Below are 23,285 nucleotides of genomic sequence, written 5' to 3'. Positions count from 1 at the left end.
TGTAGGTTTTAACTCCAACCCTGTTCCTGGACAGCTACCCTCCTGTAGGTTTTAACTCCAACCCTGTTCCTGGAGAGCTACCCTCCTGTAGGTTTTTTTTTTTTTTTTTTTTTCACCTTTGTTTCACCAGGTAGGCTAGTTGAGAACAAGTTCTCGTTTACAACTACGACCTGGCCAAGATAAAGCAAAGCAGTTCGACACATACAACAACACAGAGTTACACATGGAATAAACAAACATACAGTCAATAATACAGCAGCAAAAAAAGGTCTATAGTGTGTGCAAATGAGGTAAGATAAGGGAAGTAAGGCAATAAATAGGCCATGGTGGCGAAGTAATTACAATATAGCAATTAAACACTGGAATGGTAGATGTGCAGAAGATGAATGTGCAAGTAGAGATACTGGGGTGCAAAGGAGCAAGATAAATAAATAAATACAGAATGGGAATGAGGTAGTTGGATAGGCTATCTACAGATGGGCAATGTACTGTACAGGTGCGGTGATCTGTGAGCTGCTCTGACAGCTGGTGCTTAAAGTTAGTGAGGGAGATATGAGTCTCCAGCTTCAGTGATTTTTGCAGTTCGTTCCAGTCATTGGCAGCAGAGAACTGGAAGCAAAGGCGGCCAAAGGAAGTGTTGGCTTTGAGGATGACCAGTGAAATATACCTGCTGGAGCGTGTGCTACGGGTGGGTGCTGCTATGGTGACCAGTGAGCTGAGATAAGACGGGGCTTTACTTAGCAAAGACTTGTAGGTGACCTGAAGCCAGTCTGTTTGGCGACGAGTATGAAGCGAGGGCCAGCCAACGAGAGCGTACAGGTTGCAGTGGTGGGTGCTTTGGTGACAAAATGGATGGCACTATGATAGACTGCATCCAATTTGTTGAGTAAAGTGTTGGAGGCTATTTTGTAAATGACATCGCTGAAGTCGAGGATTGGTAGGATGGTCAGTTTTACGAGGGTATGTTTGGCAGCATGAGTGAAGGATGCTTTGTTGCGAAATAGGAAGCTGTTTCTAGATTTAATTTTGGATTGGAGATGCTTAATGTGAGTCTGGAAGGAGAGTTTACAGTCTAACCAGACACCTAGGTATTTGTAGTTGTCCACATATTCTAAGTCAGAACCGTCCAGAGTAGTAATGCTGGACGGGTGGGCAGGTGCGGGCAGCAATTGGTTGAAGAGCATGCATTTAGTTTTACTTGCATTTGAGAGCAGTTGGAGGCCACGGAAGGACAGTTGTATGGCATTGTAGCTCGTCTGGAGGTTAGTTAGCACAGTGTCCAACGAAGGGCCAGAAGTATACAGAATGGTGTCGTCTGCATAGAGGTGGATCAGAGAATCGCCAGCAGCAAGAGCAACATCATTGATGTATACAGAGAAGAGAGTCGGCCCGAGAATTGAACCCTGTGGCACCCCCATAGAGACTATCAGAGGTCCGGACAACAGGCCCTCCGATTTGACACACTGAACTCTATCAGAGAAGAAGTTGGTGAACCAGGCGAGGCAATCATTTGAGAAACCAAGGCTGTTGAGTCTGCCAATAAGAATGTGGTGATTGACAGAGTCAAAAGCCTTGGCCAGGTCGATGAATACGGCTGCACAGTAATGTCTCTTATCGATGGAGGTTATGATATTGTTTAGGACCTTGAGCGTGGCTCAACTCTGAAACCAGTTTGCATAGCGGAGAAGGTACGGTGGGATTCGAAATGGTCGGTAATCTGTTTATTAATTTGGCTTTCGAAGATCTTAGAAAGATAGGGTAGAATAGATATAGGTCTGTAGCAGTTTGGGTCTAGAGTGTCTCCCCCTTTGAAGAGGGGGATGACCGCGGCACCTTTCCAATCTTTGCGAATCTCAGACGATACGAAAGAGAGGTGGAACAGGCTAGTAATAGGGGTTGCAACAATTTCGGCAGATAATTTTAGAAAGAGAGGGTCCAGATTGTCTAGCCTGGCTGATTTGTAGGGGTCCAGATTTTGCAGCTCTTTCAGAACATCAGCTATCTGGATTTGGTGAAGGGGAAATGGGGGAGGCTTGGGCTAGTTGCTGTGGGGGGTACAGGGCTGTTGACCAGGGTAGAGGTAGCCAGGTGGAATGCATGGCCAGCCGTAGACAAATTCTCAATTATAGTGGATTTATCGGGGGTGACAGTGTTTCCTAGCCTCAGTGCAGTGGGCAGCTGGGAGGAGGTGCTCTTATTCTCCATGGACTTTACAGAGTCCCAGAACTTTTTTGAGTTTGTGCTGCAGGATGCAAATTTCTCCTTGAAAAAGCTAGCCTTAGCTTTCCTAACTGCCTGTGTGTACTGGTTCCTAACTTCCCTGAAAAGTTGCATATCACGGGGGCTATTCGATGCTAATGCAGAACGCCACAGGATGTTTTTGTGCTGGTCAAGGGAGTCAGGTCTGGAGAGAACCAAGGGCTATATCTGTTCCTGGTTATAAATTTTTTGAAAGGGGCATGCTTATTTAAGATGCTGAGGAAGGCACTTTTAAAGAATAACCAGGCATCTTCTACTGACGGGATGAGGTCAATATCCTTCCAGGATACCCGGGCCAGGTCGATTAGAAAGGCCTGCTCGCTGAAGTGTTTTAGGGAAGTGTTTTGTCGTTTGACCGCAGACCCATTACGGATGCAAGCAATGAGGCAGTGATTGCTGAGATCTTGGTTGAAAACAGCAGAGGTGTATTTGGAGGGAAAGTTGGTTAGGATGATATCTATGAGGGTGCCCGTGTTTATGGATTTGGGGTTGTACCTGGTGGGTTCATTGATAATTTGTGTGAGATTGAGGGCATCAAGCTTAGATTGTAGGATGGCCGGGGTGTTAAGCATGTCCCAGTTTAACTCCAACCCGGTTAACTCCAACCCTGTTCCTTTAGAGCCACCCTCCTGTAGGTTTTAACTCCAACCCTGTTCCTGGAGATCTACCCTCCTGTAGGTTTTAACTCCAACCCTGTTCCTGGAGAGCCCTGTACTAGAAGCATGAGCACAGATATAATATTTTTGCACAGGGATGGGCAACTCCAGTCCTCGGGGACCTGATTGGTGTCACACTTTTGCTCCAACCACAGCTAACACACCTGAGTCCAATAATAAACCTATCACAATCATCAGTTTAGAATGCAATTAGTATAATCAGCTGTGTTTTCTAGGGGTGGGGAAACGTGTGACACCACTCCAGCCCCCAATCCCAAGTAAAACACCAACGACCTCATCAAAAGGTTTGGATCTCTTCATGTAATGGCTAAGATGTTAAACTGACAGTCATAGGTTTTCCATTCGGGCTACCCCCAGAAATAGCTACACTATTATTGAGAAATTAAGTTAAGAGAATTTCCCAAATACTTTCCCATACAGCAAGTGTTCCTTGCAACTCTCCACTACTCTTCCTCTCCACTACCCTTCCTCTCCACTAGTGTTCCTCTCCACTACCCTTCTTCCCCACTAGTCTTCCTCTCCACTACCCTTCCTCTCCACTACCCTTCCTCTCCACTAGTGTTCCTCTCCACTACCCTTCTTCCCCACTAGTCTTCCTCTCCACTAGTCTACCTCTCCACTCGTCTTGGCCTGTTTCACCTTGACCTGTGTAACTGCAGCTGTCCTCGTTGGCTCCCTGTCCACTGCTGTCAATGGGCCTTTTGTTCCATGATGATCATCACTTCTGTTTCATAAACACACAGCTCAACTACTGTGCTTCCACCATTTTCACATGCTTCTCCATTTGCTTTCATAGGCCCATTAGTTATGGTGACTACCTCACGCTACCTCACTGCTCCACTGTGATAAGGGGTGAGTGGTGATGTTTCTGGTGCAAAATGGCTGCCATGGCTCGGCAAAGGTGGGTGCTACACATTTATTCCCCCATACAATGTAAAAAGCTATACATTAAATTGTTTTAATAGTAATAATTATGAGAATGTTTGTTTTCATTAGTGCTGATAAAATTGGTAGTGCAGACTGTGTTTCTGTCAGGAGAGGTAGGCTTACCCATTTTGTTAGTTCCCTTTATGCTGCTGACCCTTTATTGAAAAGGAAGACTTTCTTTACTTCCATTTCCAATTGGAATGTTGAACTGTTGGTGTTAGCAATAGGAAGTGGGTGGATTATCTTGCTCCAGTTAACCAAACTATTGACTGATGTCTTTGAATATGCATAGGTTTCTGCTTTCCTGCACTCATGCACTATATGTGTGCTGGCACACACGTTAGCATGTACGGCATCCACGCACGTTAGCATGTACAGTATCCACGCACGTTAACATGTACAGTATCCACGCACGTTAGCATGTACAGTATCCACGCACGTTAGCATGTACAGCATCCACGCACGTTAGCATGTACAGTATCCACACGTTAACATGTACAGTATCCACACACGTTAGCATGTACGGCATCCACGTACGTTAGCATGTACGGCATCCACGCACGTTAGCATGTACGGCATGCACGCACGTTAGCATGTACAGCATGCACGCACGTTAGCATGTACAGCATGCACGCACGTTAGCATGTACAGCACCCACGCACGTTAGCATGTACAGCATCCACACACGTTAACATGTACAGTATCCACGCACGTTAGCATGTACGGCATGCACGCACATTAGAATGTACGGCATGCACGCACGTTAGCATGTACGGCATCCACGCACGTTAGCATGTACAGTATCCACGCACGTTAGCATGTACAGTATCCACACACGTTAACATGTACAGTATCCACGCACGTTAACATGTACAGTATCCACACACGTTAACATGTACAGTATCCACACACGTTAACATGTACAGTATCCACGCACGTTAGCATGTACGGCATCCACGCACGTTAGCATGTACGGCATGCACGCACGTTAGCATGTACGGCATGCACGCACGTTAGCATGTACAGCATGCACGCACGTTAGCATGTACAGCACCCACGCACGTTAGCATGTACAGTATCCACACGTTAACATGTACAGTATCCACGCACGTTAGCATGTACGGCATGCACGCACATTAGCATGTACGGCATGCACGCACGTTAGCATGTACGGCATCCACGCACGTTAGCATGTACAGTATCCACGCACGTTAGCATGTACAGTATCCACACACGTTAACATGTACAGCACCCACGCACGTTAGCATGTACAGTATCCACACACGTTAACATGTACAGTATCCACGCACGTTAGCATGTACAGTATCCACGCACGTTAGCATGTACAGCATCCACGCACGTTAGCATGTACAGCATCCACGCACGTTAGCATGTACAGTATCCACGCACGTTAGCATGTACAGCATCCACGCACGTTAGCATGTACGGCATCCACGCACGTTAGCATGTACAGTATCCACGCACGTTAGCATGTACAGTATCCACACACCTTAGCATGTACAGTATCCACGCACGTTAGCATGTACAGTATCCACGCACGTTAGCATGTACAGTATCCACACGTTAACATGTACAGTATCCACACACGTTAGCATGTACAGTATCCACGCACGTTAGCATGTACGGCATCCACGCACGTTAGCATGTACAGTATCCACGCACGTTAGCATGTACAGTATCCACGCACGTTAGCATGTACAGTATCCACGCACGTTAACATGTACAGTATCCACGCACGTTAGCATGTACAGTATCCACACACGTTAGCATGTACAGTATCCACGCACGTTAACATGTACAGTATCCACGCACGTTAGCATGTACAGTATCCACGCACGTTAGCATGTACAGTATCCACACACGTTAGCATGTACAGTATCCACGCACGTTAGCATGTACAGTATCCACGCACGTTAGCATGTACAGTATCCACGCACGTTAGCATGTACAGTATCCACACGTTAACATGTACAGCATCCACACACATTAACATGTGCAGTATCCACACACGTTAGCATGTACGGCATCCACGCACGTTAACATGTACAGTATCCACGCACGTTAGCATGTACAGTATCCACACACGTTAGCATGTACAGTATCCACACACGTTAACATGTACAGTATCCACGCACGTTAGCATGTACAGTATCCACACACGTTAACATGTACAGTATCCACGCACGTTAACATGTACAGTATCCACGCACGTTAGCATGTACAGTATCCACACACGTTAGCATGTACAGTATCCACACACGTTAGCTTCCCAGTGGTCTGGAGAGGAAAAGTTCTTGACAGAGTCACACTACTACTTTGGACTTCACACACATCTATTGTCTGGACTAGCTCTTCAACCCCAACCCACCCCCATGCCAAATACATCCCCCCTGAAGTTCAAATCTGATACATATTTGATAAGCGACGGAGCACATTTCACAGCATGGGCCGTCTAAATTATGCAAACTCCAGCATCCTCTTATGGCCAGAAGTGGAGTTGTGCCTAGTTGTCAGAGGGAACGCACTATGACAGGCCCATGCGATGGGGAAGGTGGTGTATGAAATATTTATCCCGCTAAGTAAAGCCTCAGCTGGCGCTGGTGGAGTTGACTGGAGGCGTTGTGTAACGTGCGATGAGCCTGCCAACCCCATCGGGCGCCCCCGGGTAATGCACTTCACTTTGACTAAGTCTGGAATGTTCCTTTTTCTGTTCCCATTTCTCCCTCCCCATTACTGCTTCCCTTTAAAAACTCCACCTGCTCAAAACTCAACCTCCTCTACCCACTCCAAAACTTTAGATTAACTTGAGGGAAAGATCAGCAGAGCGATACAACACAAGGGAAAGAGTGTGGCTCTATCAATGCCAGGGTTGTGGGTTCAATCCCGCTGGGGCTATAATGCTCAAATGTATTATGCACTCTCTGTAGATATTTTGGGATAAAAGGGTAAAGGGTATAGGGTATAGGATAAATGGTCTGCTAAATGGCATTATATTGTGTATACTGTATATACAGTTGTCGGAAGTTTACATACACCTTAGCCAAATACATTTAAACTCAGTTTTTCACAATTCCTGACATTCCCTGTTTTAGGTCAGTTAGGATCACCACTTTATTTTAAGAATGTGAAATGTCAGAAAAATAGTAGAGAGAATGATTTATTTCAGCTTTTATTTCTTTCATCACATTCCCAGTGGGTCAGAAGTTTACATACACTCAATTAGTATTTGGTAGCATTGCCTTTAAATTGTTTAATTTGGGTCAAACGTTTCGGGTAGCCTTCCACAAGCTTCCCACAATAAGTTGGGTGAATTTTGGCCCATTCCTCCTGACAAAGCTGGTGTAACTGAGTCAGGTTTGTAGGCCTCCTTGCTCGCACACGCTTTTTCAGTTCTACCCAAATTTTCTATAGGCTTGAGGTCAGGGCTTTGTGATGGCCACTCCAATACCTTGACTTTGTTGTCCTTAAGCCATTTTGCCACAACTTTGGAAGTATGCTTGGGGTCATTGTCCATTTGGAAGACCCATTTAATACCAAACTTTAACTTCTGACTGATGTATTGAGATGTTGCTTCAATATATCTACACAATTTTCCCTCCTCATGGTGTTATCTATTTTGTGAAGTGCACCAGTCCCTCCTGCAGCAAAGCACCCACACAACATGATGCTGCCACCCCCGTGCTTCACGGTTGGGATGGTGTTCTTCGGCTTGCAAGCGTCCCCCTTTTTCCTCCAAACATAACGATGGTCATTATGGCCAAACAGTTCTATTTTTGTTTCATCAGACCAGATGACATTTCTCAAAAAGATACGATCTTTGTCCCCATGTGCAGTTGCAAACCGTAGACTGGCTTTTTTTATGGCGGTTTTGGAGCAGTGGCTTCTTCATTGCTGAGCGGCCTTTCAGGTTATGTCGATATAGGACTCGTTATAGGACTCGATATAGATACTTTTGTACCTGTTTCCTACAGCATCTTCACAAGGTCCTTTGCTGTTGTTCTGGGATTGATTTGCACTTTTCGCACCAAAGTACGTTCATCTCTAGGAGACAGAACGCGTCTCCTTCTTGAGCGGTATGACGACTGCGTGGTCCCATGGTGTTTATACTTGCGTACTATTGTTTGTACAGATGAACGGGGTACCTTCAGGCGTTTGGAAATTGCTCCCAAGGATGAACCAGACTTGTGGAGGTCTACAATTTCTTTTCTGGGGTCTTGGCTGATTTATTTTGATTTTCCCATGATGTCAAGCAAAGAGGCACTGAGTTTGAAGGTAGGCCTTGAAATACATCCACAGGTACACCTCCAATTGATTCAAATTATGTAAATTAGCCTATCAGAAGCTTCTAAAGCCATGACATAAATTTCTGGAGTTTTCCAAGCTGTTTAAAGGCACAGTCAACTTAGTGTATGTAAACTTCTGACCCACTGGAATTGTGATACAGTGAATTATAAGTGAAATAATCTGTCTGTAAACAATTGTTGGAAAAATTACTTGTGTCATGCACAAAGTAGATGTCCTAACCGACTTGCCAAAACTATGGTTTGTTAACAAGAAATTTGTGGAGTGGTTGAAAAACAAGTTTTAATGACTCCAACCTAAGTGTATGTAAACCTCTGACTTCAACTGTATTGTAGCGAATGGTGGGGCAGGAAAGCAAACTCGGGTTGCTGGCATGAAACGCAACACACCCTACGCGTCGCTCAAATAGGGTTAACCCACTTGGTGGGAATTGTAATGTGGCTCATAAAGCAATGATCACTACTATATACACTACCCGTCAAAAGTTTTAGAACACCTACTCATTCAAGGTTTTTTCTTTATTTTTACTATTTTCTACATTGTAGAATAATAGTGAAGACATCAAAACTATGAAATAACACATATGGAATCATGTAGTAACCAAAACAGTGTTAAACAAATCAAAATATATTTTATATTTAAGATTCTTCAAATAGCCACCCTTTGCCTTGATGACAGCTTTGCACACTCTTGGCATTCTCTCAACCAGCTTCACCTGGAATGCTTTTCCAACAGTCTTGAAGGAGTTCCCACATATGCTGAGCACTTGTTGGCTGCTTTTCCTTCACTCTGTGGTCCGACTCATCCCAAACCATCTCAATTTGTTTGAGGTCGGGGGATTGTGTAGGCCAGGTCATCTGATGCAGCACTCTACAATATAGAAAATTGTAAAAATAAAGAAAAACCCTTGAATGAGTAGGTGTTCTAAAAATGTTGACTGGTACTGTATATATATGCAATTAGAGTTAGGAAGTTTCATTGCAAAGAGCTGTGTTAACACTGGAAGTGTTGGCCTCGTTTCTTGTGGTTTACAAAACGCTTCTTGTTGACAAGATCTACAAAGTGTGTTGAAGTCACCTCTCTCCTTGCCTGCATCAGCTACATTGTCTGCATTTTGTCTATAAATCTGAAGTGGAAGTGGTGGCACAAAACAGCATTGACCTTATTTTCTGTAGGTTTCTTCTTGGCATAGTCTACTCTTTCAAAATGGCCGCTCCAGGTTTCACTTCCTGTACACTGTGTTCTATAATCCTGAAGCTTTGTCTATGTTGGATCCTAGGGGAATCCTGCACCACTGAACCAGTCTCCAAACCAGGTTTAATATTTGATGAGATTAGTTCCGCTCACTGGTTCTACACTGTTAGTTCTGCTGACTGCCTTAGAGTCTAAATTGAGCAGGTGACTCAAGAATCCAGCTTTCTTCTGTCCAGATAACCCTCTGCTGGTATGCACATTCTAAATAGGGCACCAATCAGAGAGAAAACAGATTTTAGCCGTAAAAGTGTGTAATCCCAGTTTTCCATCTGTAATGATGACCATTGTCATTTGATGTCCAGATTTTCAGAGGCAAGATACATTTGAATGTGATTCCAATGATCCCTGAGAAAAGAAAGAAGATTGAACAGGATGTAGCACTGGCCATGTTGTATTTCCCAATGACAGACAGGACTAATGTCAAAAACACAACTGGTTCTTGTCATTAAACAAAAGGTGGACATATGGCAGATTTCCCATTAAGACTTTACTTAATAACATGCGATTCCTGCTTTGTAGAAGTGTTGAATTGCAACTAACCTCCTGAAGACAATCTGCTAACCACCTACAGCACAGGTTTCAAGATAATATATTGGAAGAAAAGTGTTTATTTGGATTAGATTGATTTAGTCCCTCTAAGTCAGAAAGGACTGTGCTCTGCCACTAGTAGGGACTTGACGTTGTCTGTTAGTCAATAGATGTTCTGAGAGGTAGAAAGAGCAGGAGGGGAGGTGGAGAGTTAATTATATGTTTGGATTTAGGTTCTTTGATTGATGTTCATTTAGACAGCAACAGACAACACTCTCTCTAAGTACTCCGCACTTGTAAAAGAGCAGCACAACAGGGCTTTTAAATGCAAAGTGTGGCCAGTAAAACTCTAAACAAAGTAAAATCCTCGTCAAACTACAACGTAAACAAACAGATGTAAGAGAGGGGACAGACATGTCAGGGTTTTATGGTATCTGTGGTTGAACTAAGAGAGGGGACAGACATGTCAGGGTGTTATGGTATCTGTGGTTGAACTAAGAGAGGGGACAGACATGTCAGGGTGTTATGGTATCTGTGGTTGAACTAAGAGAGGGGACAGACATGTCAGGGTGTTATGGTATCTGTGGTTGAACTAAGAGAGGGGACAGACATGTCAGGGTGTTATGGTATCTGTGGTTGAACTAAGAGAGGGGACAGACATGTCAGGGTGTTATGGTATCTGTGGTTGAATTAAGAGAGGGGACAGACATGTCAGGGTGTTATGGTATCTGTGGTTGAACTAAGAGAGGGAACAGACATGTCAGGGTGTTATGGTATCTGTGGTTGAACTAAGAGAGGGAACATACATGTCAGGGTGTTATGGTATCTGTGGTTGAATTAAGAGAGGGGACAGACATGTCAGGGTGTTATGGTATCTGTGGTTGAACTAAGAGAGGGGACAGACATGTCAGGGTGTTATGGTATCTGTGGTTGAACTAAGAGAGGGGACAGACATGTCAGGGTGTTATGGTATCTGTGGTTGAACTAAGAGAGAGAACAGACATGTCAGGGTGTTATGGTATCTGTGGTTGAACTAAGAGAGGGGACAGACATGTCAGGGTGTAATGGTATCTGTGGTTGAATTAAGAGAGGGGACAGACATGTCAGGGTGTTATGGTATCTGTGGTTGAACTAAGAGAAGGAACAGACATGTCAGGGTGTTATGGTATCTGTGGTTGAACTAAGAGAGGGGACAGACATGTCAGGGTGTAATGGTATCTGTGGTTGAACTAAGAGAGGGGACAGACATGTCAGGGTGTTATGGTATCTGTGGTTGAACTAAGAGAGGGGACAGACATGTCAGGGTGTTATGGTATCTGTGGTTGAACTAAGAGAGGGGACAGACATGTCAGGGTGTTATGGTATCTGTGGTTGAACTAAGAGAGAGAACAGACATGTCTTTCTATATTGGTCAGTGTGTTTATCTTATCTCTGAGGTAAACATTCTTTCTTAGAAACAGTGCACAGTAGATACTGGTAGAGATGTAGAATAGTGTACATTTCAGTATTCCCCAACCCTTTAAAGAGGCTGTATGGAACATAGCTTACTACATTTCTTTTTTTACCTGATCATAAACCAAAAACACATTCCTTGTGGGACATGAAATATGGTCAGGCCTATGTTGTTTACATTTGCAACCTGCAAGAAGGAGAACCTATTGCGAATCAGGAAGGCACTGCTGTTGAAGATGGGAGGACCATACACTCAGTAGACAAGCAGCCTTATAGCTTTTCAAATTATTCAAATACAACAAAAAAATATTTCAAGGAGTACTATTCCTTTACTACTATATATCATAGACATTACAATCAATTTGTGTGTGGCAATATTATGGAATGCTCCTTTAATAGGCCTAGTTAGAATGTTGTGTTACAGAGGGAACAGGCAGTCAGATGTTGATCTAGCCAAAAGACAGACAAGCCTATAGAGGAGTAGTTGAACTTGAGTTTCTAAAATTAGCTTGGGAAATGTGAAATAGTTCCGTCCCATGGCTATATGACAACACAACACACATTTACCCATACATGGTCTGCGAACCAAGGCTTTCTCTCTGATGGCATCATAAATGTAATTGATAAGATCACTTACCTCAAAATTACTATAAGACACTGTGGAGATATGACAAACACAAACACAGTTTAAATAATAAGTGGAGGTCGCCATGGTTACCACCAAAACACAGTAGCCCCCTTAGTTCGAGACATTTAAGTCACTAGAAAGTGTATCATAAAGTCCAGTCCCAGTCTATAGTTGGTTATAGAGTCAAACGATAATGATAATATTACCTTTTACTTTATTCATATTATTAAAAGTCTGGGTTTTAGAACAGATAAGCAGGGGCTCCATTGCGAATGAAAATGATAACTACCCGAGAAACTTTGAAATTTACAGAATGTATTTGTACTGTAGTTGTTGTGGTTACACTGATAATTATCCATGTACATATAACCAAATATGTTGACAGGGAAAAACATCTTAAAGTAGCCCGATGTTTACTTAACAGGTCATTCTGCCCATTAGAAACCATTGTATAATGTTCTAGTCTAAGGGTGTTCAGAGCACAGACTGTCTGGTGTGATTCTTATCAACAGGCCTTCCTGTCTTTGAAATTCCAGGGCTGCTTACATGGGCCCATGCCCACTTCCTTCACAGTTGCCTCAGACATTACAACTGCACATAAACACGCGGACATCACAGCACATTGGACAGTGATTAGGGGGTCCCAAAAGGAGACAGAGGCAAATCCAAATTAATACACTGAGTTCTTTGATGTTTTCTCACTGAGTCACTGCAGAGATGTCAGTAAAATAATTTTATTTGCAGACTGGGGGGAGGGGTATCAACGCCAATGTCATTTAAATAATTTCATACGTTTCAACGCTTGTCTTGCTATAAATATAAAGTAGAGATTCAACCAGACATGAGTTCAACAATGTGAACAGTTCACAAATGTTTGCTAATAGTCTAATTTGTCTATATTGACTTGTTGCTTGAGAATTGTTGTAATGGTTCAACACGCTGATGCACAAATGATATTCCTAGTTTTGTGTCGGAATCTCCTCCAGGGATCTGGCCCCATTCCCTTTCAACGGACCTCTTCCTCCATCCCCCTCTCCCCTTGAGAAACTGGCAACATAGTTTATCAGATTCCTCTTCCTGGGAATATGTTGCCCTTTGGTTTTAATAGCATAACCCTCTGTGTCCATGTCCCATACTTCAACAGGAAGTGGAGGACTGTTGTAGAGAAAGGACATTGAGAGAGTGTTTGTGTTTTCACTGAAATGTATCCATATTATTATTTGTTCTGCTGATACCCGGCCGAGAAAGTCCCCAGTTTTGGGACTGAAGGTTTAATTCTTACACTGACACTAATAGCAAGACATAGTATCACAATCATAACATATAAGTAGGAATTTAGCATTTGCTAGTAAGCCAGTGCTGATACGTTAGCCATGGTTAGTTTGAATACCACAATTCAGATCATTTCACTTGTTGTTGTTGTTGTTATGACAACAGCTATGACATCTATTACAGTCTGTGAGCGTGCAACAGAGTACAGCAGTCCTTTCCCTAAGATGATCTGTCCTTGTCAAAAGGTTGAACGAGAAAAAACAACCAAGGGTGTTCTGTCATTCACATGCAACACATCAGACACTATCAGTACAGTTCTCTGACTGTAACACTGTTGTTCAGGGAGATACAATGATACAGTCACCATCATGATAACATCTCATGTCATATTGCAACTCAAAGTTATTGCATTCTGTTCTGTATAAAACACTAAACAGCGGCTACCTTGGCACTAACTTTGTTTTCATTGTGGGGAAGAAAGAAAAACAACCCAGAGTTTAAAGGTCCAATGCAGCCATTTGTATCTCAATATCAAATCATTTCTGGGTGACAATGAAGTACCTTACTGTGAATGTTTTCAATTAAAGCGCTCAAAAATAAACAAAAATTGCTTCTTAGCAAAGTGCCATTTCTCAAGAAAGAATTTAGCTAGAACCTTCGGGGAGTGTTCTGAGTGAGGAGGGGAAAACAGAAAATTAGCTGTTATTGGGAGAGAGGTTTGGAAATCTCTTTCTTATTGGTCTATTAACTAATTTACTGCCTGGTGACGTCACCATGTGTAACAGTATAACTTTAAACCGTCCCCTCGCCCCGACACGGGCGCGAACCAGGGACCCTCTGCACACATCAACAACAGTCACCCACGAAGCATCGTTACCCATCGCTCCACAAAAGCCGCGGCCCTTGCAGAGCAAGGGGCAACACTACTAATAGGTTTCAGAGCAAGTGACGTAACTGATTGAAACGCTACTAGCGCGTACCCGCTAACTAGCTAGCCATTTCACATCCGTTACACATGGAAGGCCAAAACTCCATCCCACCAGAACAGGCTGAAATGTCAGGATGTCTTCTCAAACAGCTCTTACACTAAAAGGGCTTTCTAATTATTTTCAAAATGTCACAGTGTTATTCCAAATGCATAGTGTGGAAATATATAAAAAACACATAAATATCACATTTTTGACTGCAATGGGCCTTTAAGAAGTGGTGGAGGCAATGAACTGAAGTTAGAGTAACTTTGTGGATGTTTGTGTTTCCTGGGATGTGAATGACAGCCAACATGTCAAAGACTACTGGAGTCTCTAGAACAGTCTACCACAGCTGGGCAGTGTGCTGATGGAAGAGAGAAGAGATCATGTTACCAGTGTTTGATGTTGTGATCTAGAGGACGCTCTATAACAGAGATTCACCATTTAAGAACATTGTTTTATCTGTGACCTGTGAATCTGGAGACCAGCCTAAAGGCCAACCTGCCAAGGGGAGATGACAGTCACGTTTTCTTTCCTCAAGCTACGGTCGGTGAGGGACAGAGACTGGGTCATGTTCAGTAGGACTTAACTTCGCAAAACGTTTTACAATATTATGAGCGTTGTTATTGGACAAGTTCAGGTAGTACCTCCCCTTTTCAAAATATATGGACATTTTTTCTACTGAACACAGCTCAGTCAGGTAATCTACAGTCAGAGTCTGGTTACATTACAGTCAATGAACTAATCTTACTAGACCCAGCTGCTATTGCATTGGCATCTATGGGAAAACCACCCTGTTAAGCAGACCGGAACTGACACATTTATTTCAGTGGTAAACGGCCTGAGTGAACTATCTTAATTTATCAACCCATTTTGCTACTGTCTTCCCTCTTCCTGTTGACTCCCGGAAGCTACACCTTGCCCCCCAGAAGATACCCCTTGACTCCCGGAAGCTACCCCTTGACTGCCAGAAGATACCCCTTGACTGCCAGACGCTACCCCTTGACTGCCAGACGCTACACCTTGACTGCCAGACGCTACCCCTTGACTGCCAGACGCTACCCCTTGACTGCCAGACCCCCTTGACTGCCAGACGCTACCCCTTGACTGCCAAACGCTACACATTGACTGCCAGACGCTACACATTGACTGCCAGACGCTACCCCTTGACTGCCAGACGCTACCCCTTGACTGCCAGACGCTACCCCTTGACAGCCAGACGCTACCCCTTGACAGCCAGACGCTACCCCTTGACTGCCAGACGCTACCCCTTGACTGCCAGACGCTACCCCTTGACTGCCAGACCCCCTTGACTGCCAGACGCTACCCCTTGACTGCCAGACGCTACACCTTGACTGCCAGACGCTACCCCTTGACTGCCAGACGCTACCCCTTGACTGCCAGACGCTACCCCTTGACTGCCAGACGCTACCCCTTGACTGCCAGACGCTACCCCTTGACTGCCAGACGCTACCCCTTGACTGCCAGACGCTACCCCTTGCCCACCAGAAGCTACCCCTTGACTGCCAGAAGCTACCCCTTGACTGCCAGACGCTACCCCTTGACTGCCAGACGCTACCCCTTGACTCCCAGAAGGCTATGTGCCACTACAGTGTCGACCCTAATTGGGTCAAGAACAGAGTCAACTATATTATGTAACGATTAATAAAAAATAACTGAAAAGAACATTAGGATTATACGATTTATATATTTTTTTATAGTAAAAGCAGTTTTAATAGTAAAGCCAGTACAGCTATGTTTTTGTTATTTCTAGAAAATACCTTGATTCTCTATATATAAACCATCCATAAAGGGATATACATATAAATGCACATCCCTCTGTGCGGGCGAAGTCTTCAAAGTTCCTTTGGACTTCCAAGTGGATGTTTCGCTCAGCCACAGAGGACACCAGGAACACAAGCTAAGTGCTTTAGCGGCCGGTGACACTAACGCAATAGGACAGAGTCAGTGAGGCGCTGCAGAAGAAGAGTGCTGTGTGAGGTGACTTGTGGGACAATGGGGCCGCTTTTCACAAATAAAACACAACGCTCATCAAGAGCCTCCACTGTGTACTTTGGCTTTGTGTCAGGTGTTTATCTATAGCAAAAGAGGACAGGGAGACATCTGACCTGATGATAACAAAAGCTGTAACTATTAGGGGTATAGTCTACAGTAGTCTACATTTTTCCCTCTTCCAATGGTGGAACACTCTATAGTATAGTTGTAGAAACTCCACACTAGTGATGGTGTAAATGTTTTTCTATTTTAAAACAAACAGAATCATAAATAGATTTTGTTTCATATAAATGCCAGTGGCCAACTGAAATGCATCAGTCTGAGGATGGTATCAGGACTAATCTGCATTATGATATCTCTAGACTCCAGAGCTGTAAGATTCTCTCATGCCTGATACACCTGCATGGTCAAACAACACCTCAAGCTGAGGGGAAATCTAGTCACAACAACTTTTTTGGGGGGGGGGGGGGGGGGGGTTGTGACGCTTTGATATTCCTTTGCTTTCTCATGCTTTGCATCAGGTTACCTGTGTACAGTTACAGTACGAGGCGTAAGATATTACAAAATGGCTGCCTTCCATTGAAGGCCAGAAGGGTAAACATCTCGCTATGATCTTAGTCTAAAAAGTTCTATAGTAAATTATGTAAAGCACCGAGATTAGTCCTGACAAGGAACAGGGTCTGAATTTAGCTCAGAGCTCATCATTTAAAATACTTCTGAGATTTGATGTCGATGTCCCCTTTAAAATCAGACTGGAGAAGGCCATAAAGAGATGACCATCCAGCTTGTCTCTGGTTGAGAGTATGGTATTGACGTCTCTGGTCGGAAAGAAAGTAGCTTGTCTCATTTTTGGCCATTTTCCGTTAGTTTACCACGATCCCCAATAGTGAAACCTCTGACATAATGGAGTTTACACTGTTCTCACCGCTTTACATTAGACGTTTGACTCAAGACACCATCTTCTACGTTTGTGTTTGAATCCTGTATATTGTTGTATTAAAGATACACTGTGGATGCTAATATCTCATGAAGCCACACCAATCTCTAGTTTTAGGCAAACTATACTGAACAAAAATATAAACGCAACATGTAAAGTGTCCACCAGATAATTTAATGTTAATTTCTCTACCATAAGCCTAAAACATAGTTTTAGAGAATTTGGCAGTACGTCCAACCGGCCTCACAACCGCAGACCACGTGTAACCACACCAGCCCAGGAACTCCACATCCGGCTTCTTCACCTGCAGGGTCGTCTGAGACCAGCCAGCTGATGAAACTGAGGAGCATTTATTTTCTATAATAAAGCCCTTTGTAGGGGGAAACTAATTCTGATTAGCTCAGCCTGGCTACCCAGTGGGTGGTTCTGGCTCCCAAGAGGGTGGGCCTATGCCCTCCCAGACCCACCCATGGATGCAACCCTGCCCAGTAATTGTGATATCCATAGATTAGGGCCTAGTGAATTTATTTCAATTTACTGATTTCCTTATATGAACTGTAACTAAAATTATTGAAATTGTCGCATGTTGCGTTTATATTTTTGTTCAGTATACATGCTCATGGGCGTGGGGGAGGTGTGCCCCTTTCTATCCAATGAGATCACCTCTGGATAATATTTCTGCCCATGTATGAGACCCCTTCTTGTCTCCAGAGCATTCTGAGAGCCATACGTTCTGTGTAGCACCTTTAATTGTAAGCAGCATTTCTCTTTTTTTATCCCATCCATTTTCCCTCTTTAAAAACATCATGCGGGGAAAGTATTTTCAACTTTGCAAAAGTAATGAGGCTGAAGAATCGACTGTGTGGAAGCAGTGCAGTGAGATGGAAGGACCTTGGAGGACTGCTAAAAGCAAAGCCGCTGAATTCTCCCCTTCCCCCCGGCAGAGATCTATAGGACATTACAACTCAAACAGAATGAGTCTGAAAACAGTCATTGAACACAGGTTTGATTTTCAAAGCAAACATTTAACTGTGACTGACTGGATTTAAACCCAGCTCTGCTATACACCACAAGACTGTGTCAGCCCGCTGCAGAAGCTCTGGGAGCTAATACTAGTCGTGAGATTGACCTATATAGGGCTACCGAGTGGCGCAGCGGTCTAAGGCACTGCATCTCAGTGCTAGAGGTGTCACTACAGACCCTGGTTCGATTCCAGGCTGTATCACAACCGACCGTGATTGGGAATCTTACAGGGCGGCGCACAATTGGTCCAGCGTTGTCCGGGTTAGGCCGTCATTGTAAATAAGAATTTGTTCTTAACTGCCTATCCTAGTCAAATAAATAAAATATACAGTGCAAGTCGTGTGAAGACATTGAAACGCTCTGTGTAAATTCATTCCATGACTATAGCCTGGCTTTCTTCTCACTCTGTGTATAATGTGACTGACTGAGACACAGAACATGAAACTGTCAGAGGTCACATGAACACAATCTTCTTTCTATAACATCAGGGGAGAGAACCTCAGTAATATAGTCAGTAGTACTACTACTCAGTGGAATATAGAGTCAGTAGGACTACTACTCAGTGTAATATAGTCAGTAGGACTACTACTCAGTGTAATATAGAGTCAGTAGGACTACTACTTAGTGTAATATAGTCAGTAGGACTACTACTCAGTGTAATATAGAGTCAGTAGGACTACTACTCAGTGTCATATAGAGTCAGTAGGACTACTACTCAGTGTAATATAGAGTCAGTAGGACTACTACTCAGTGTAAAATAGTCAGTAGGACTACTACTCAGTGTAATATAGAGTCAGTAGGACTACTACTCAGTGTAATATAGTCAGTAGGACTACTACTCAGTGTAATATAGAGTCAATAGACCTACTACTCAGTGTAATATAGTCAGTAGGACTACTACTCAGTGTCATATAGAGTCAGTAGGACTACTACTCAGTGTAATATAGAGTCAGTAGGACTACTACTCAGTGTAATATAGAGTCAGTAGGACTACTACTCAGTGTAATATAGAGTCAGTAGGACTACTACTCAGTGTAATATAGTCAGTAGGACTACTACTCAGTGTAATATAGAGTCAGTAGGACTACTACTCAGTGTAATAAAGTCAATAGGACTACTACTCAGTGTCATATAGAGTCAGTAGGACTACTACTCAGTGTCATATAGAGTCAGTAGAACTACTACTCAGTGTAATAAAGTCAATAGGACTACTACTCAGTGTCATATAGAGTCCGTAGGACTACTACTCAGTGTAATATAGAGTCAGTAGGACTACTACTCAGTGTAATAAAGTCAATAGGACTACTACTCAGTGTCATATAGAGTCAGTAGGACTACTACTCAGTGTAATATAGAGTCAGTAGGACTACTACTCAGTGTAATATAGAGTCAGTAGGACTACTACTCAGTGTCATATAGAGTCAGTAGGACTACTACTCAGTGTCATATAGAGTCAGTAGGACTACTACTCAGTGTCATATAGAGTCAGTAGAACTACTACTCAGTGTAATATAGAGTCAGTAGGACTACTACTCAGTGTAATATAGAGTCAGTAGGACTACTACTCAGTGTAAAATAGTCAGTAGGACTACTACTCAGTGTAATATAGAGTCAGTAGGACTACTACTCAGTGTAATATAGTCAGTAAGACTACTACTCAGTGTAATATAGAGTCAATAGACCTACTACTCAGTGTAATATAGTCAGTAGGACTACTACTCAGTGTAATATAGAGTCAGTAGGACTACTACTCAGTGTAATATAGAGTCAATAGACCTACTACTCAGTGTAATATAGTCAGTAGGACTACTACTCAGTGTAATATAGAGTCAGTAGGACTACTACTCAGTGTAATATAGAGTCAATAGGACTACTACTCAGTGTCATATAGAGTCAGTAGGACTACTACTCAGTGTCATATAGAGTCAGTAGGACTACCACTCAGTGTAATATAGAGTCAGTAGGACTACTACTCAGTGTCATATAGAGTCAGTAGGACTACTACTCAGTGTAATAAAGTCAATAGGACTACAACTCAGTGTCATATAGAGTCAGTAGGACTACTACTCAGTGTAATATAGAGTCAGTAGGACTACTACTCAGTGTAATATAGAGTCAGTAGGACTACTACTCAGTGTAATATAGAGTCAGTAGGACTACTACTCAGTGTAATATAGTCAGTAGGACTACTACTCAGTGTAATATAGAGTCAGTAGGACTACTACTCAGTGTAATATAGAGTCAGTAGGACTACTACTCAGTGTAATATAGTCAGTAGGATTACTACTCAGTGTAATATAGAGTCAGTAGGACTACTACTCAGTGTAATAAAGTCAATAGGACTACTACTCAGTGTAATATAGTCAGTAGGACTACTACTCAGTGTAATATAGAGTCAGTAGGACTACTACTCAGTGTAATATAGAGTCAGTAGGACTACTACTCAGTGTAATATAGTCAGTAGGATTACTACTCAGTGTAATATAGAGTCAGTAGGACTACTACTCAGTGTAATAAAGTCAATAGGACTACTACTCAGTGTAATATAGTCAGTAGGATTACTACTCAGTGTAATATAGAGTCAGTAGGACTACTACTCAGTGTAATATAGTCAGTAGGATTACTACTCAGTGTAATATAGAGTCAGTAGGACTACTACTCAGTGTAATATAGAGTCAGTAGGACTACTACTCAGTGTAATATAGAGTCAGTAGGACTACTACTCAGTGTAATATAGAGTCAGTAGGACTACTAATCAGTGTAATATAGAGTCAGTAGGACTACTTCTCAGTGTAGTATAGTCAGTAGGACTACTACTCAGTGTAATATAGAGTCAGTAGGACTACTACTCAGTGTAATATAGAGTCAGTAGGACTACTACTCAGTGTAAAATAGTCAGTAGGACTACTACTCAGTGTAATATAGAGTCAGTAGGACTACTACTCAGTGTAATATAGTCAGTAGGACTACTACTCAGTGTAATATAGAGTCAATAGACCTACTACTCAGTGTAATATAGTCAGTAGGACTACTACTCAGTGTAATATAGAGTCAGTAGGACTACTACTCAGTGTAATATAGAGTCAATAGACCTACTACTCAGTGTAATATAGTCAGTAGGACTACTACTCAGTGTAATATAGAGTCAGTAGGACTACTACTCAGTGTAATATAGTCAGTAGGACTACTAATCAGTGTAATATAGAGTCAGTAGGACTACTTCTCAGTGTAGTATAGTCAGTAGGACTACTACTCAGTGTAATATAGAGTCAGTAGGACTACTACTCAGTGTAATATAGAGTCAGTAGGACTACTACTCAGTGTAAAATAGTCAGTAGGACTACTACTCAGTGTAATATAGAGTCAGTAGGACTACTACTCAGTGTAATATAGTCAGTAGGACTACTACTCAGTGTAATATAGAGTCAATAGACCTACTACTCAGTGTAATATAGTCAGTAGGACTACTACTCAGTGTAATATAGAGTCAGTAGGACTACTACTCAGTGTAATAAAGTCAATAGGACTACTACTCAGTGTCATATAGAGTCAGTAGGACTACTACTCAGTGTCATATAGAGTCAGTAGAACTACTACTCAGTGTAATATAGAGTCAGTAGGACTACTACTCAGTGTCATATAGAGTCAGTAGGACTACTACTCAGTGTAATAAAGTCAATAAGACTACTACTCAGTGTCATATAGAGTCAGTAGACTACTACTCAGTGTAATATAGAGTCAGTAGGACTACTACTCAGTGTAATATAGAGTCAGTAGGACTACTACTCAGTGTAATATAGAGTCAGTAGGACTACTACTCAGTGTAATATAGTCAGTAGAACTACTACTCAGTGTAATATAGAGTCAGTAGGACTACTATTCAGTGTAATATAGTCAGTAGGACTACTACTCAGTGTAATATAGTCAGTAGGACTACTACTCAGTGTAATATAGAGTCAGTAGGACTACTACTCAGTGTAATAAAGTCAATAGGACTACTACTCAGTGTAATATAGTCAGTAGGACTACTACTCAGTGTCATATAGAGTCAGTAGGACTACCACTCAGTGTAATATAGAGTCAGTAGGACTACTACTCAGTGTCATATAGAGTCAGTAGGACTACTACTCAGTGTAGTATAGTCAGTAGGACTACTACTCAGTGTAATATAGAGTCAGTAGGACTACTACTCAGTGTAATATAGAGTCAGTAGGACTACTACTCAGTGTAAAATAGTCAGTAGGACTACTACTCAGTGTAATATAGAGTCAGTAGGACTACTACTCAGTGTAATATAGTCAGTAGGACTACTACTCAGTGTAATATAGAGTCAATAGACCTACTACTCAGTGTAATATAGTCAGTAGGACTACTACTCAGTGTAATATAGAGTCAGTAGGACTACTACTCAGTGTAATATAGAGTCAATAGACCTACTACTCAGTGTAATATAGTCAGTAGGACTACTACTCAGTGTAATATAGAGTCAGTAGGACTACTACTCAGTGTAATATAGTCAGTAGGACTACTAATCAGTGTAATATAGAGTCAGTAGGACTACTTCTCAGTGTAGTATAGTCAGTAGGACTACTACTCAGTGTAATATAGAGTCAGTAGGACTACTACTCAGTGTAATATAGAGTCAGTAGGACTACTACTCAGTGTAAAATAGTCAGTAGGACTACTACTCAGTGTAATATAGAGTCAGTAGGACTACTACTCAGTGTAATATAGTCAGTAGGACTACTACTCAGTGTAATATAGAGTCAATAGACCTACTACTCAGTGTAATATAGTCAGTAGGACTACTACTCAGTGTAATATAGAGTCAGTAGGACTACTACTCAGTGTAATATAGAGTCAATAGACCTACTACTCAGTGTAATATAGTCAGTAGGACTACTACTCAGTGTAATATAGAGTCAGTAGGACTACTACTCAGTGTAATATAGTCAGTAGGACTACTAATCAGTGTAATATAGAGTCAGTAGGACTACTTCTCAGTGTAGTATAGTCAGTAG

This window comes from Salvelinus namaycush, chromosome 1 (assembly GCF_016432855.1).
Source record: "Salvelinus namaycush isolate Seneca chromosome 1, SaNama_1.0, whole genome shotgun sequence".
NCBI classification, from domain to species: domain Eukaryota; kingdom Metazoa; phylum Chordata; class Actinopteri; order Salmoniformes; family Salmonidae; genus Salvelinus; species Salvelinus namaycush.
Note: the sequence above shows the minus strand (reverse complement) of the source record.